Source organism: Marmota marmota, unplaced genomic scaffold, assembly GCF_001458135.2.
Source record: "Marmota marmota marmota unplaced genomic scaffold, marMar, whole genome shotgun sequence".
NCBI classification, from domain to species: Eukaryota; Metazoa; Chordata; class Mammalia; order Rodentia; family Sciuridae; genus Marmota; species Marmota marmota.
The window spans coordinates 26,744,187-26,757,318 of record NW_025999968.1 but is presented as its reverse complement, the minus strand read 5'-3'; the positions used below and the strand labels follow the sequence as shown (position 1 = coordinate 26,757,318).

General features: G+C 33.5%; 1 long non-coding RNA gene across 1 annotated transcript in view; it reads left to right on the top strand.

Moving 5' to 3' along the window:
* The first annotated feature begins 3,006 nt into the window (after positions 1–3,006).
* LOC125616914 overlaps positions 3,007–13,132 on the top strand; it is a 91,393-nt gene continuing 81,267 nt past the window's right edge. Inside the window, exons 1-2 of the long non-coding RNA XR_007347698.1 lie at positions 3,007–3,225; positions 8,400–8,564. This is a non-coding gene — a long non-coding RNA (uncharacterized LOC125616914). The remainder of the gene's footprint in view (positions 3,226–8,399; positions 8,565–13,132) is intronic.

Genomic DNA, 13,132 nt, shown 5'->3' with positions numbered 1-13,132 from the left:
TATACACAATGTAATATTACTCAGCAATAATAGAGAATAAAATCATGGCATTTGCAGGTAAATGGATAGATTTGAAGAATATAATGCTAAGTGAAGTTAGTCAATCCCCCAAAAACAAGTGCCAAATATTTTCTCTGATATAAGGAGGCTGATTGATAGTGGGGTTGGGAGGGGAAGCATGGAAGGATTAGACAAACTCTATAAAGGGCAAAAGGGTGGAAGGGGGGCAAAAAATGGTGGAATGAGATGGATATCATTACTCTAAGTATGTGTATGAAGACATAAATGGTGTGAATATACTTTGTGTTCAACCAGAGTTATGAAAAATTGTGCTCTATGTGTGTAATACAAACTGTAATGCATTCTTCTCTTATATATAACAAATTAGAATAAAAAATTGTGGGGGATTGAGAGTGTGTTGTTTGGGGAAGGGGTTGTTGGAATAAGATCAATCAGTGTCAGTACCCTTGAGCAGATCATTCTGAACAAAGATTTGAAGAAGGTAACATACTGAGAAAAATAACATGTATGCAGAAGGAAAAGCTGATGACCTTAAGGCCCAGATGTACCTGATGTGTCCATGAAGTGGTGAATGGAAGGAAGAGGAGCACAGAGGACTTGCAGGTATTGTGTACCTGTGGATGGGAGGGCAAGGTTTACTTAACATCTCTTGTGTCTCATCCCTCCTTTGCCATTACTGCTTCGACTCAGAAGGTAGGGCCCCAAAGACATCACTTCACATCTGGGGCTCTGTTGCTTTCTTATGAATAAACCAAGAATTGTGACGATAATATCCTTTGGAGCAACCCAGGACCAATGAGGGATGACTGCTGGTGAACAAAGATTCCCAATCATATTGTTCAAGAAATTAAATGGAGGCCAGGCCTGCAGAGGCACTGAGCATACAAAAGTGACTTTAATCTTGCTTGGTTTGTAAATGCAAGCAAACCTTGAACTACCTTTCATAAATGCCAATACCAAAGGAAAACAGAACTTAAATAAATAAATAAATAAAATAGAACTGAGTCAGAAATAGCCAACAAACTCCTAATATTGACTTTCTAATGAGATAGACCAAATAAGGAGACTATAACCAATCAAATGTTTGCTTTGCTTTACTTTCTTTCTTTTTTTTTGAGAGAGAGAGAGAGAGAGAGAGAGAGAGAGAGAGAGAGAGAGAGAATTTTTTAATATTTATTTTTTAGTTTTCGGCAGATACAACATCTTTGTTTGTATGTGGTACTGAGGATCGAACCCGGGCCAAACGCATGCCAGGCGAGCGCGCTACCGCTTGAGCCATATCCCCAGCCCTGCTTTACTTTCATATTAAAAATCTTCCCCCCCTTTTTTTTCTATGGAGCTTCTGAACCTATTCAGATTTGGAGCTAGATACCCATTTATTTTATTATGTATTACTTTATAACAATATTTTGGCACAGAGGACCCATAACCTGGAGGGACTGGCAGGATTGAGCTATAGTTGCCCATAGGGACAACCAGTTTGGTAACAGCAATTCCCTTGGACATTTTTCTCTTCTCCACTATACAGTTTCCAGTTCCCTTGGTAAAATCATTTCTCTAAGTAAAACTCTTCCTTGTAAACACTTGTCTTGGCCTCTTTTCTTTTCCTTTTAGACAATGAAAGCAAAGACAAATCTGGATGACTAGGTCATGGAAAATCAGAGTTATTTAGGAACTTGTCAAAACTTTTTCTTTGAGTGAAGACTTGGGACCAAGGAGTGGGATGATATGACCGCCAAAGTAAAAATTGAAGGGAAAAGGACAGAACACTCTCTATCAATCAAATGCTAGCAGTTTGTCCCCAAGGATAAAAGTACAAACTTGTAATCTTTATTTTGGAATACCTTAGGGGAAAGTCCAACCAGGTTCACAACAGTAATGCTTAAGTTTCTTTTTTCCTGTGAATGAGAAATAGTTCTTTTCCTTTATATTGTATTCTAAAACAAGTTAAAAAAAATCCTAAATAGGATCTTGGGGGATTTGTGGAAGTGGATGAGGAATTATGGTAATTGTAAATGAGAATACTTAATTTTAATTGTCTGAACCCCTGGATGTTATAACTATTCATAAAAGCAGGAAGTACTTTAAATATTGTGGTAAATGCAGTTCATTCAAAAATTATGCAAATTTCAAAGAATTGCTTTTCATGTCTTAATTTTGTGAATCAATCTTTTTTTCTTTTTTTGGTACTGGGGATGGAACTCAAGGGCACTTGACCACTGAGGCACATCCCCAGTCCTATTTTGTATTTTATTTAGAGACAGGGTCTTGCTGAGTTGCTTAGTGCCTCACCATTGCTGAGGTTGACTTTGAAATCATGATCCTCCTGCCTTCACTTCCTGAGCTTCTGGGATTACAGGGGAGTGCCACTGTACCCAGCTCTGTGAATCATTTTTAAAGAATGACAGACAAGACTTAGTACTTGAAAAATCTGTAGCTGGAACTCCACAGTAATCTAAATTGACCAATGTCTGGAGTAACACATGCAATCTTTATGTTTAATTATACATGGATAAATTGTGTTCCCTGGGCTGGAATATAGATGCCTCAGCTGCCCGGGACCTAGACATCCTCTTACTGTTGTCCTAAAAGGATCCATCCTCATCCATAGCTGTCAATGTGTAGAGGGTGAAGAGTGTTTGTCCCAAAACAGACATGGACATATTTATGTTATCTGGGGAAGAATGATTTCCTTTATACAAGGTTTCATGACCTGCCCTCTCTTCCACATTTTCAATAATGTTACATTATTGCTGCTCTGTGTGTGCTGAAAATAAAATTAAATCTGGATGCCTTGCATTATCCTTCAACATAGCTTTCTTGTGAGTGTGGCACTAAAAGCTGAGGCTATGGATTTCTCAAATGTGCTTACCCTTAGATTCTCCATCTTCCAATGGATAATTCGATCATCTAGAATATTTAATTCTGTGTATCAAATATCATATTTAATTGAATTTCTAAATTAAATTTTGTGTAAGTTAAATTACAATTTCATGTATCTTATTTTAATTAAATTTTGTGTAATTCATGTATCAAGAGGTATGAAGGGATTTTACCAAACTTAAAATCTCAATTTAACCTGCTTACAGTTTCATGGATACTGGCAGAATGGACAGCATACTTGGATCAGACACAGAAGATGTTTTTGGCTCCTGCTGAGTCTGGGGTGAGACACAGGTCAGCACAGAGGATGCTCAACATATTGTAAGTTTATGTCACAGCTGGGAAATTCAGAAATTAGGAAAACTCGGTCTTCTCTAAGGACTTTACAAATTGTTCAACATTTGCACCAGAATGTGACATTATCTCTATTCTACTGGAAAGTCAACAAAGCTGACTTCTCCTTGGAGAGAAACACTCTCTGTTTCCCAAGATTATCTACTCTACAAAACAATCTTGAAGGGATACTATAGCACAAATATTTTGCCAGTGGCTCTATCATTTTTGCTTGTAATTTCTTCTTTTCAGTAGGAACTTAAGATATTTGCACAAGTTTATATAGTACATATTTTTCTTTCGTTCTTTTTTCTTTTTTTTTTTCCCCCTAAGATGGGTTCTATGTTGACCACAATCCAGTTCCTGGCTAAACAATTCTGCCTCAGCCTTTGAAGTAGTTTGATAACTTGAACTATAACCATGTGCCACCATGCCCAGCTTCTTCTTCTTCTTTTTCTTCTCTACCTTTTAATTTTTTCTTCTTAAATTATAGAAAGTTATTCACCCTAAGAATATTGAACATATGAAAATAATAGTGCATCTATGTTGGTTTCACAGTTAAGCTATTATAAATTGTGCCACTATAAACATTGACGTGGCTATGTCCCTGTAGTATGCTGATTTTAAGTTCTTTTTGTATAGACCGAGGAGAGGGATAGCTGGGTCAAATGGTGGTTCCATTCCCAATTTTCCAAAAAATCTCCATACTGCTTTCCATATTGGCTGCACCAATTTGCAGCCCCACCAGCACTGTATGAGTGTACCTTTTACCCTGCATCCTCACCAACATTTATTGTTGTTTGTCTGCATAACAGCTGCCATTCTGACTGGGAGTAAGATGAAATCTTAGAGTGGTTTTGATTTGCATTTCTCTAATTGCTAGCGATGATGAACATTTTTTTTCATATATTTGTTCATTGATTGTATATCATCTTCTGAGAAGTGTCTGTTCAGGTCCTTGGCCCATTTATTAATTGGTTTATTTGTGTTTTTGGTGCTTAGCTTTTTGAGTTCTTTATATACCCTAGAGATTAGTGCTTTATCTGAAGTGTGTGTGTGTGGTGGGGGTAAAGATTTGTGCCCAAGATGTAGGTTTTCTATTCACCTCACAGATTGTTTCTTTTGCTGACAAGAAACTTTTTAGTTTGATTCCATACCATTTATTAATTCTTGATTTTAATTCTTGCACCAAAGGAGTCTTAGTAAGGAAGTTGGGGCCTAATCCTACATGATGGAGATTAGGACATACTTTTTCTTCTATTAAACACAGGGTCTCTAGTTTTATTCCTAGGTCCTTGATCCATTTTGGGTTGAGTTTTGTGCATGGTGAGAGATAGGGGTTTAATTTCATTTTGTTGCATATGGATTTCCAGTTTTTCCAGCACCATTCATTGAAGAGGCTATCTTTTCTCCAATGCATGTTTTTGGCACCTTTGTCTAATAAGACAATTGTAATTTTGTGGGTTAGTCTCTATGTCCTCTATTCTGTACCATTGGTCTATCAGTCTGTTTTGGTGCCAATATCATGCTGTTTTTGTTACTACTGCTCTGTAGTATGGTTTAAGGTCTGGTATAGTGATGCCATCTCTTTTACTCTTCCTGATAAGGATTGCTTTAGCTATTCTGGGTCTCTTATTTTTCCAGATGATTTTCATGATTGCTTTTTCTATTTCTGTGAGGAATGTCATTGGGATTTTTGAACTGCATTAAATCTGTATAGTGCTTTTAGAAGTATGGTCATTTTGATAATATTAATTCTGCCTATCCAAGAGCAAGGTAGATCTTTCCATCTTCTAAGGTCTTCTTTGATTTCTTTCCTAAAGAGAAAAATAACCCTAAAGGTTATTTTTTAGAATAAAATATCCCAAAATTTAAGAGCCTTTCCATACTTAAAACTAAAAAATAATATGGACCTTGACTCTGTTCCTGGATTGGACTGAAATTTTGCTCAAATGTGATCATTTAATAAAATTCTAGCCAATTTCAAGATTATCTTGTAAAACAAACAACCAACCAAAAAAAAAAAAAGTAAGATGATATAGTATGAAATATAAGCATATTTAGTTAAGATAAATTGGAAAACACAGATTTTGAGAATTTATGTTTCTAGGTATTACAGTATGAAAGCATATTTATTAAAGAAATACAATAAACAAACATAGGAAAATTGTCCCAGAACAAACAGCTCAGAAATAGAAACAATTCTGTTAATATTACATAATTTAGAAGTTGATAAATGTATAAGGGAGTAGTCAATGAACAACTTTAAGGTAATTGATAAGGTTTCTTCCTTCCTTCCTTCCTTCCTTCCTTCCTTCCTTCCTTTCTTTCTTTCTTTCCAAACTATATACAAGTTTCTTGAGATTGGCAGAATCCTAAAAATGGCAGTTAAGATTTCATACCTGAATATGATGCAATCTTTTCCCCATTGTTCTGTTATGTTACATGGGAGAAACTTGTGATCTCAGAAGCTGATTCCTCACTAAGCATCTAGATGAGAACTCATCCCATCTCCTGAGACCCTAAGTAGCTGAGTTGACTTGGATTTTTGACCTACAGACACACAAGCTTATCAATTTAAGTGCTTTAAGCCACCATATATGTGATACTTTACTTTGCAGTAGTAGAAAATCATATGGCCTAGATTGGACATTACTCTAAGGCAATTTGCCCTTTTAGTTCACTCTGTGAAGGGATTCTGGAGAGAACCTTGAACGGAAGATGACAAGTATTGTCTTGAGGAGAGATAAGCAGATGGTCCAATGCCTTGAACTCAGGTGTAGACAGAGGACGGAACCAAGCTGGCTCATCACTATGATGAATAGAGAAGTTGATATTGTTAGAAAAATGACTTCTTACAACTGGATAATGTTTTATACTTTAGAAATATAAAAACATACACTTAAATTACCATGACATTGTTAACAACAATGAAAATTAAGAAATGACCAGTAATTTTATCTCTATTTTATTAAACCAAGAGCTAATGACACTTATCTTTTATAGAAAATAATTCATAGACAGTATTTTGATAATTGTTAAAAATATTGAACTTATAGGTTAATAAAAATACTTGCATTTTCATTTTTTCCCTCCCACAATAAAGTAGTGGTGAGATAATGGTGACATTGACAAAAAAATTTTAATCTGGAACATTAATCTGAAGATAACCACTTGAACAAGTCTCTATTAATAATCTCTGTCAATAATGGGGAAATATACATTTTTTAAACACTACATGACTGAAAATATGGTTTTGAAAAATTTTAATGCTCAGAAAAGAAAATGTAGGCATTATGGTTGTATACGAATTTTAAGAGCCAGACCATACCTACCATATACATTCATAAAATGTTATAAGGAAAATAAATAAGTTTACAAAAATATAAACAGTGATTTATATAGTAAAGTGATGGAAGTTGTAGGTGTCTTTGGGGAGTAAATTAGACAACCCACCCAACCACCACCACTCTACATCCTTTTTATGAAATATACCCATTATATGCAGCTGCCATTGAAGAGGTAGGCCTTATATATATAGATATAAGTAGGCACCTGACCTAAGCTAAACCAAGAAAATCCCTTGGGAATTTGAAACTAGAATACATGGCAATATTAAGACCAAGTCCCTCATTTTCTACTATGTGTGTTTTATAGAGAAGGGAAATAAAGCTGACCAATAAACTTCTTCTGTCCTTTCGACTATGGGTTTCATGAAGGTTTCCACCTCTGTTCAATCAGTGCCACATCTAGTTTTAGCTTGTTTTGTGAGTTAATGTTTCTTGCTTTCAAACAATTCATGAAAAAGAATGATAGACAATTTTGAGCATGTTTTCACCATCCTTAACTTGTATGTTGAAGGTATATAATTTTTTAAACAAATTTCATTTAAAAATCTGTAAGAAAATAGGCAAGATTTTGTTTTTAAAGACTCATACTGAATACAGCTGGAATGTCAAAGTAGGAATGCTCTTATGTATATTTATTATAACAGATCTAATTACAAAAGTTTGGTATAGCTTTGAGTATAATATTTTTACCTTTAGGTAAAATTAATTTCAGAAAGTAAAAATTAAACCAATTAGAGAAATGACAGATATTATGCCAGTAAACTAGGATAAGAACATAAAATTCATTGTAAATTGTCTAATAGCCAAGGGCAAAAGAAAGCACAATGAGTAATTTTCTATTCATTGTCTGATTAAAAGAAGCATCCATGTTTTTAGAAAAGACTCATTTCCCCCTGGATTTCAAGCCTCAATTGAGCCTCTTTAATATATACCATTATAGAATTACAGAATGTGAACAATAGAAAAGTTAAAGAGATGGTATAATGTAAGACTTTAACTTTTGCCCCCTAGAAATCTGTAGCTTAGCAAGTTAAAGTAGTATGCTTTGGGTTATACTGAAATAAAACATTTTGATAGATGAGGCAGAAATATTTTCTTACATGACTGCCTCTTTATATTGCATTATTTAAATTGCTATTTTTGGAAGTCATTTCCAGTGTAATGCAAGTGAATAGTCTTGGTATGTAGCTTTGCAATTATAGAAATATAAAGCATAGAAAAATCAAAGTTATGACTGTTTGATATGCAGTTTGCTTTATCTTTCTCAAAAATAAGCTTGGTTCCTAATTTGACATTGAGCTGATGACTCTCTTTACCACATAAATGGATTAATTTAAATGAGTATCTGGAATTAAAATATTTTTGTGTTGTTGATTTAACTTCATTTAAATGAGTATCTGGAATTAAAATATTTTTGTGTTGTTGATTAATGTGAGAGTCATGGGCTCCAAATGGCACTTTTGTAAGTGGTAAAAATCCACATTATTAAAAATATTAAGAACTTACTGGTATCATTACTCAAGAAGAGGGTATTTTCACCTGTCAGCTTTGGATAAAATGATCCATTTGCAAAGAGAAAATTAATTATAACCCAGGGAGTTAAGATGTGAACTTAGAAAATGAATCCATGTTACTTAAGCATTGGAACTAAAATTTTCAAGGTGAAACCCAAAAAGACATAAAATCCGAAGTTGAGAGAAAAGTTCTGGAAAAAAACATTTGCATAGTAAAAAATGCTATAGCAGTATATAACATATTTATCTGAATCTTCTCTAGTCACATACACAGTTATCTTTTTTCTTTCTTTGTCAGGACATTAAGTTTCATTAGGTGCTTTATAGGTCTGAATTTTCAAGGGTGCTGAGGCAAAGCAACATTTCATTTCTGTTCAACAGATATTATCTTCCTACTACTGCCAAAAACCAAGGTCATGGAGGTGATTTGGCTCAAGGCCCAGTGCAATCAATGCCACAGCAGGTAATGTGAAATGCTTAATTATAACTCTCATTTTCCAAATGACTTCTTGACTAAATGGTTGATCAAACATGGACACAGGCTGCCAGGGGTGATTGTGGTCTCTGTATGGACAAATGAAGGAAATGAAAGAAATGAGCCTGTTCATGTAATACCTGGTTGCATAAGAATTCATTCTTGAATGAATATGTAACAGGAGAGTAAAAATGAAGGATAAACAGAAAAAATGAGGTGAACAGCGACTGATAGACTAAGGTTAGGCATGGCCTTCACTGACATTATCACTTTAATAATAATAGAAAGTGAGAAGAAATAAAGATTATATTTTAATATGCAGGTTTTATGCCAAGGCAATTGCTACAAGAATCAATAAAACATAGTGTGATATTAAAATTTTTTCAAAAAGTGAAAGGAGTTAGCATAAGTCCACATGAGGACAAAGTTGGTGAGAGTTCTTTAAGAGTTCAGAGAATGAGATCACAGATGAAGAATATAACAAAATTACACATATTTATTCTGAAAATTAGAAAATATTGGAAATAAATATAAAATTATAAATATAGGTATCATATTCCCAAAACTCCTTTTGTTTCAGTATTGTTTTTTATTGACAATGGCTGAAAATCTAAGGCACCATCAATATTATGCATCTTTTTGAAATAAGTGTATCATATGTAATATTTTTTGATTAAAAAGCAAGTTACATATTGCATATATAACAAAAAATGGGTACATACATATGCACATATGTATACAGAAATTTAAAACTATATACGTGTTTGTGTTTGTGTGCACATGTGAATATTACAGTATATATATATGAATGTCAGGAACGATGTACAATTCTCATTAGTTTTTATCCTAGGAGGTAGGATTGGAGGAACAAAAAACTTTCATTCCCTTACAAAATTTATAAGAGAGTTCAAGGTATGGGTAAATATTTATTATGCAGAACTTCCACATCTTTATAATAAAGAAATTTTGATATTTGTTTAAAAATTCATCTATTATTAGCCATCTGGTTTCCACTGATATATTGCATAAATCTAGAGATTAAAAAATATTATGAAACAAACATAACTAACATTTTCCACTGGAGAAGGAAACAGGATGATTTTTATGTGCATATCTAATTGTTGTGTCCTATAATGTAAAAAGAACATGGCAGTAGGGGACAAGAATTCAGGTAAGATTATTGAATGCACATGTACTATAATAATATACTGGTAAAAAAAAAATGCTGAACCACAGTCAAGGGAGTGATCTGATCCTGGACATTAATGACTACAGGAGAAGTGGTATACCCAATGGCTCTAGCCCACTTTTCATCACAATGAGAAACAAACACAAAAATTCAATTAATAATAAAATTATATCTTTGATTAATTAGTATGTTCAAAGAAATGCATTTGTGAAAGAAAAAGAGAACAGTCTTGGTGTCTGAAAAAAAATTTAAGAACTTTTAGTTGTAAAACATTTGAGAAGGAACAAATCTGTGGTCATCCATGGAAACTGTTCTAGACTTTATATCATGTAGTCAGAAAACTGAAAAACATGCTCATCTAGAATCATGATTTCTTTAAATTTCCTTGCTTCCTTATTTCTTCTATTTAACTCATGTTCTTTATAACTATTCTTTATTTCTTTACTTCCAAATATACTCTTTGTAGAATATTTTACTGCTTTTTTCATTATTATTTGAGCTATCTTTTAGTTTTGCTAAATAACATGATTATAAAGAATTAGCTCTGTTATATAAGATTTGAATAACATATATCCCTTCATTAATGGATGAAAATTAAAAATAAATTTGAGAGGCTCTTTTAAGGTGTAAAACTACTTAAATTTGTTAAAATTGTTTTGACAGTTCTGCAAATTAAATAATTCTAATCAAAATTAAAGGGTATTGGAGATGAAATAAAAATAATCTTTTATATTTTACTGGTTCTTATGATGAGGCACATGATCTCCATGGTTAAAAAGAAAGGGTGTCTTGTGTGTGAGTGTCTAATAATGGGGGAGAGGAATATGTATCTGTACAAAGCAATAAAGAAGTGAATATAAATGAAGTAATATAAATCCAAAAGATGAAATGTCTGTGTACTATGGTCTATTCCACAAGCTAGGGATACAAAGCTAACTGCAGATGGACTGTTTCTGTAAAGATTTCGCAGTCTCATGGAAAGAGATCTGTAAATAGATAACCATAACTGAACATGGAAGGTTGAGAAGGAAATATGGTGGGAATGAAGAGCTATTTCTCAACTTTCAAGCTGGCTCACTATTCTCTTAATTCTGCTCAACTCAATACTCACTACAGGACATTCATATCCCATGCTTTAAGAATTGTTTTCTCTTTCTCTGGATTATTTATCAGTCCTTGGTTTTCTTTTTGAACTTCATTGATCCCACTACCCAGGCTCCTTCTCCCTTCCTTCTTCCTTTTATCTGTAGAGATTCTACAAAGCTCATTTCCAATCTCTTTCTGTACAGATTACGAACACTAGTGGATTTGAGGACCATGGGTATGAGTGAAAGAAGGAACAACAATCTTAAATATATTTTGAAATCTAGAGATTTTAATATCCTGGAAGAGTTTAATGAATGTGTTTCATTAAAGTAGATCTTAAAACATATTTAGAATTTTAACAGACAAAAAATGGGAGAAAAAGATGGTAAAATGAATGAAATATTTTTCTATTCAGAGAATAACTGTTTATACTTGTATGTGCAAGAAATAGGATCAAAATATATGTGAGATATATTTGCTGAATTCTCAGCAAAATGTTGCTCATTTTCAATTTTCAACCTGTTAGTACCAAAAAGCCAATTTTTACAAAATCAATAGCTGAAAACTAATGGATCAAATTCAAAATCTCTGTGATCTTGAATTTATTGTTAGCAGAAGGAATGAAAACTTATAATTAAATCATCATTCCTAGTAAAATTTCTTATGAAAAGAGACAAAAATTAGCATATTTTGGGAGACACATTTCCTTAAAATCACTGGAAAGTATTCATTTTATTAAAATTTTGGTCATCTATCAACAGGGCCAGGAACAGTTCTTCCCCCCTCTATCTTATCCTCCCTTCCTTCCTTTCAAATATTTTCATTCTAATCCTGTTCAGGGATTAAGATAAGTGAAGTTAGGTTTTTCTTTTTTCTTTTCTCTTTTTGTGTTCTTTTTTTTTTATTTTATTTTTATTTTTTATGTTTATGTGTATGTACACGTGTGTGTAATATTTACACTTGCTTTCATCTTTTTTTCCGTTTCACTGGTTTCTCTTTTTTATGGAAAACACTCTGTAGAACCACCACATATAAACTGGAGTTAGACTTAAGGTAGATTAACATATCTCTAAACTGAATTATTTGTTCTTGGAAATTTTTTTGGAGTACATATATTTGAAAGTTATCATTTAAAAATTGTTTAAATTAAAATTTTAAATATTCATTTATCTGCTTATTCATACAACTATTTGTTAAAAATATAATATTTATATGTGATAAATATTATCAGTTTAGTTTAAAATGCAATCTATTTTTTCTTTTAAATTTGTTATCATTTTAAATTTCTTTTTTTTTTATTGGTTGTTCAAAACATTACAAAGCTCATGACATATCATCTTCCATACATTTGATTCAAGTGGGTTATGAACTCCCATTTTTTACCCCAAATACAAGTTGCAGAATCACATCGGTTACACATCCACATTTTTACATAATACCATATTAATGACTGTTGTATTCTGCTACCTTTCCTATCCCCTACTATCCCCCCTCCCCTTCCCTCTCATCTTCCCTCTCTACCCCATCTGCTGTTGTTTAATTCTCTCCCTTGTTTTTTTTTCCCCTTTCCCCTCACAAACTCTTATATGTAATTTTGTGTAACAATGAGGGTCTCCTTCCATTTCCATAGTTTCCCTTCTCTCTCCCTTTCTCTCTCCCCACTCGTCTCTGTTTAATGTTAATCTTTTCCTCATGCTATTCTTCCCTGTTCTGATCTTAGTTGCTCTCTTTATATCAAAGAAGACATTTGGCATTTGTTTTTTAAGGATTGGCTAGCTTCACTTAGCATAATCTGCTCTAATGCCATCCATTTCCCTGCAAAATCCATGATTTTGTCATTTTTTAGTGCTGTGTAATACTCCATTGTGTATAAATGCCACAGTTTTTTAATCCATTCATCTATTGAAGGGAATCTAGGTTGATTCCAAAGTCTAGCTATTGTGAATTGTGCTGCTATGATCATTGATGTGGCAGTATCCCTATAGTATGCTCTTTTAAGGTCCTCAGGGAATAGACCGAGAAGGGCGATAGCTGGGTCAAATGGTGGTTCCATTCCCAGCTTTCCTAGGAATCTCCATACTGCTTTCCATATTGGCCGCACCAGTTTGCAGTTCCACCAGCAATGTACAAGTGTACCCTTTTCCCCACATCCTCGCCAGCACTTATTGTTGCTTGACTTCATAATGGCTGCCAATCTTACTGGAGTGAGATGGTATCTTAGGGTGGTTTTGATTTGCATTTCTCTGACTGCTAGAGATGGTGAGCATTTTTTCATGTACTT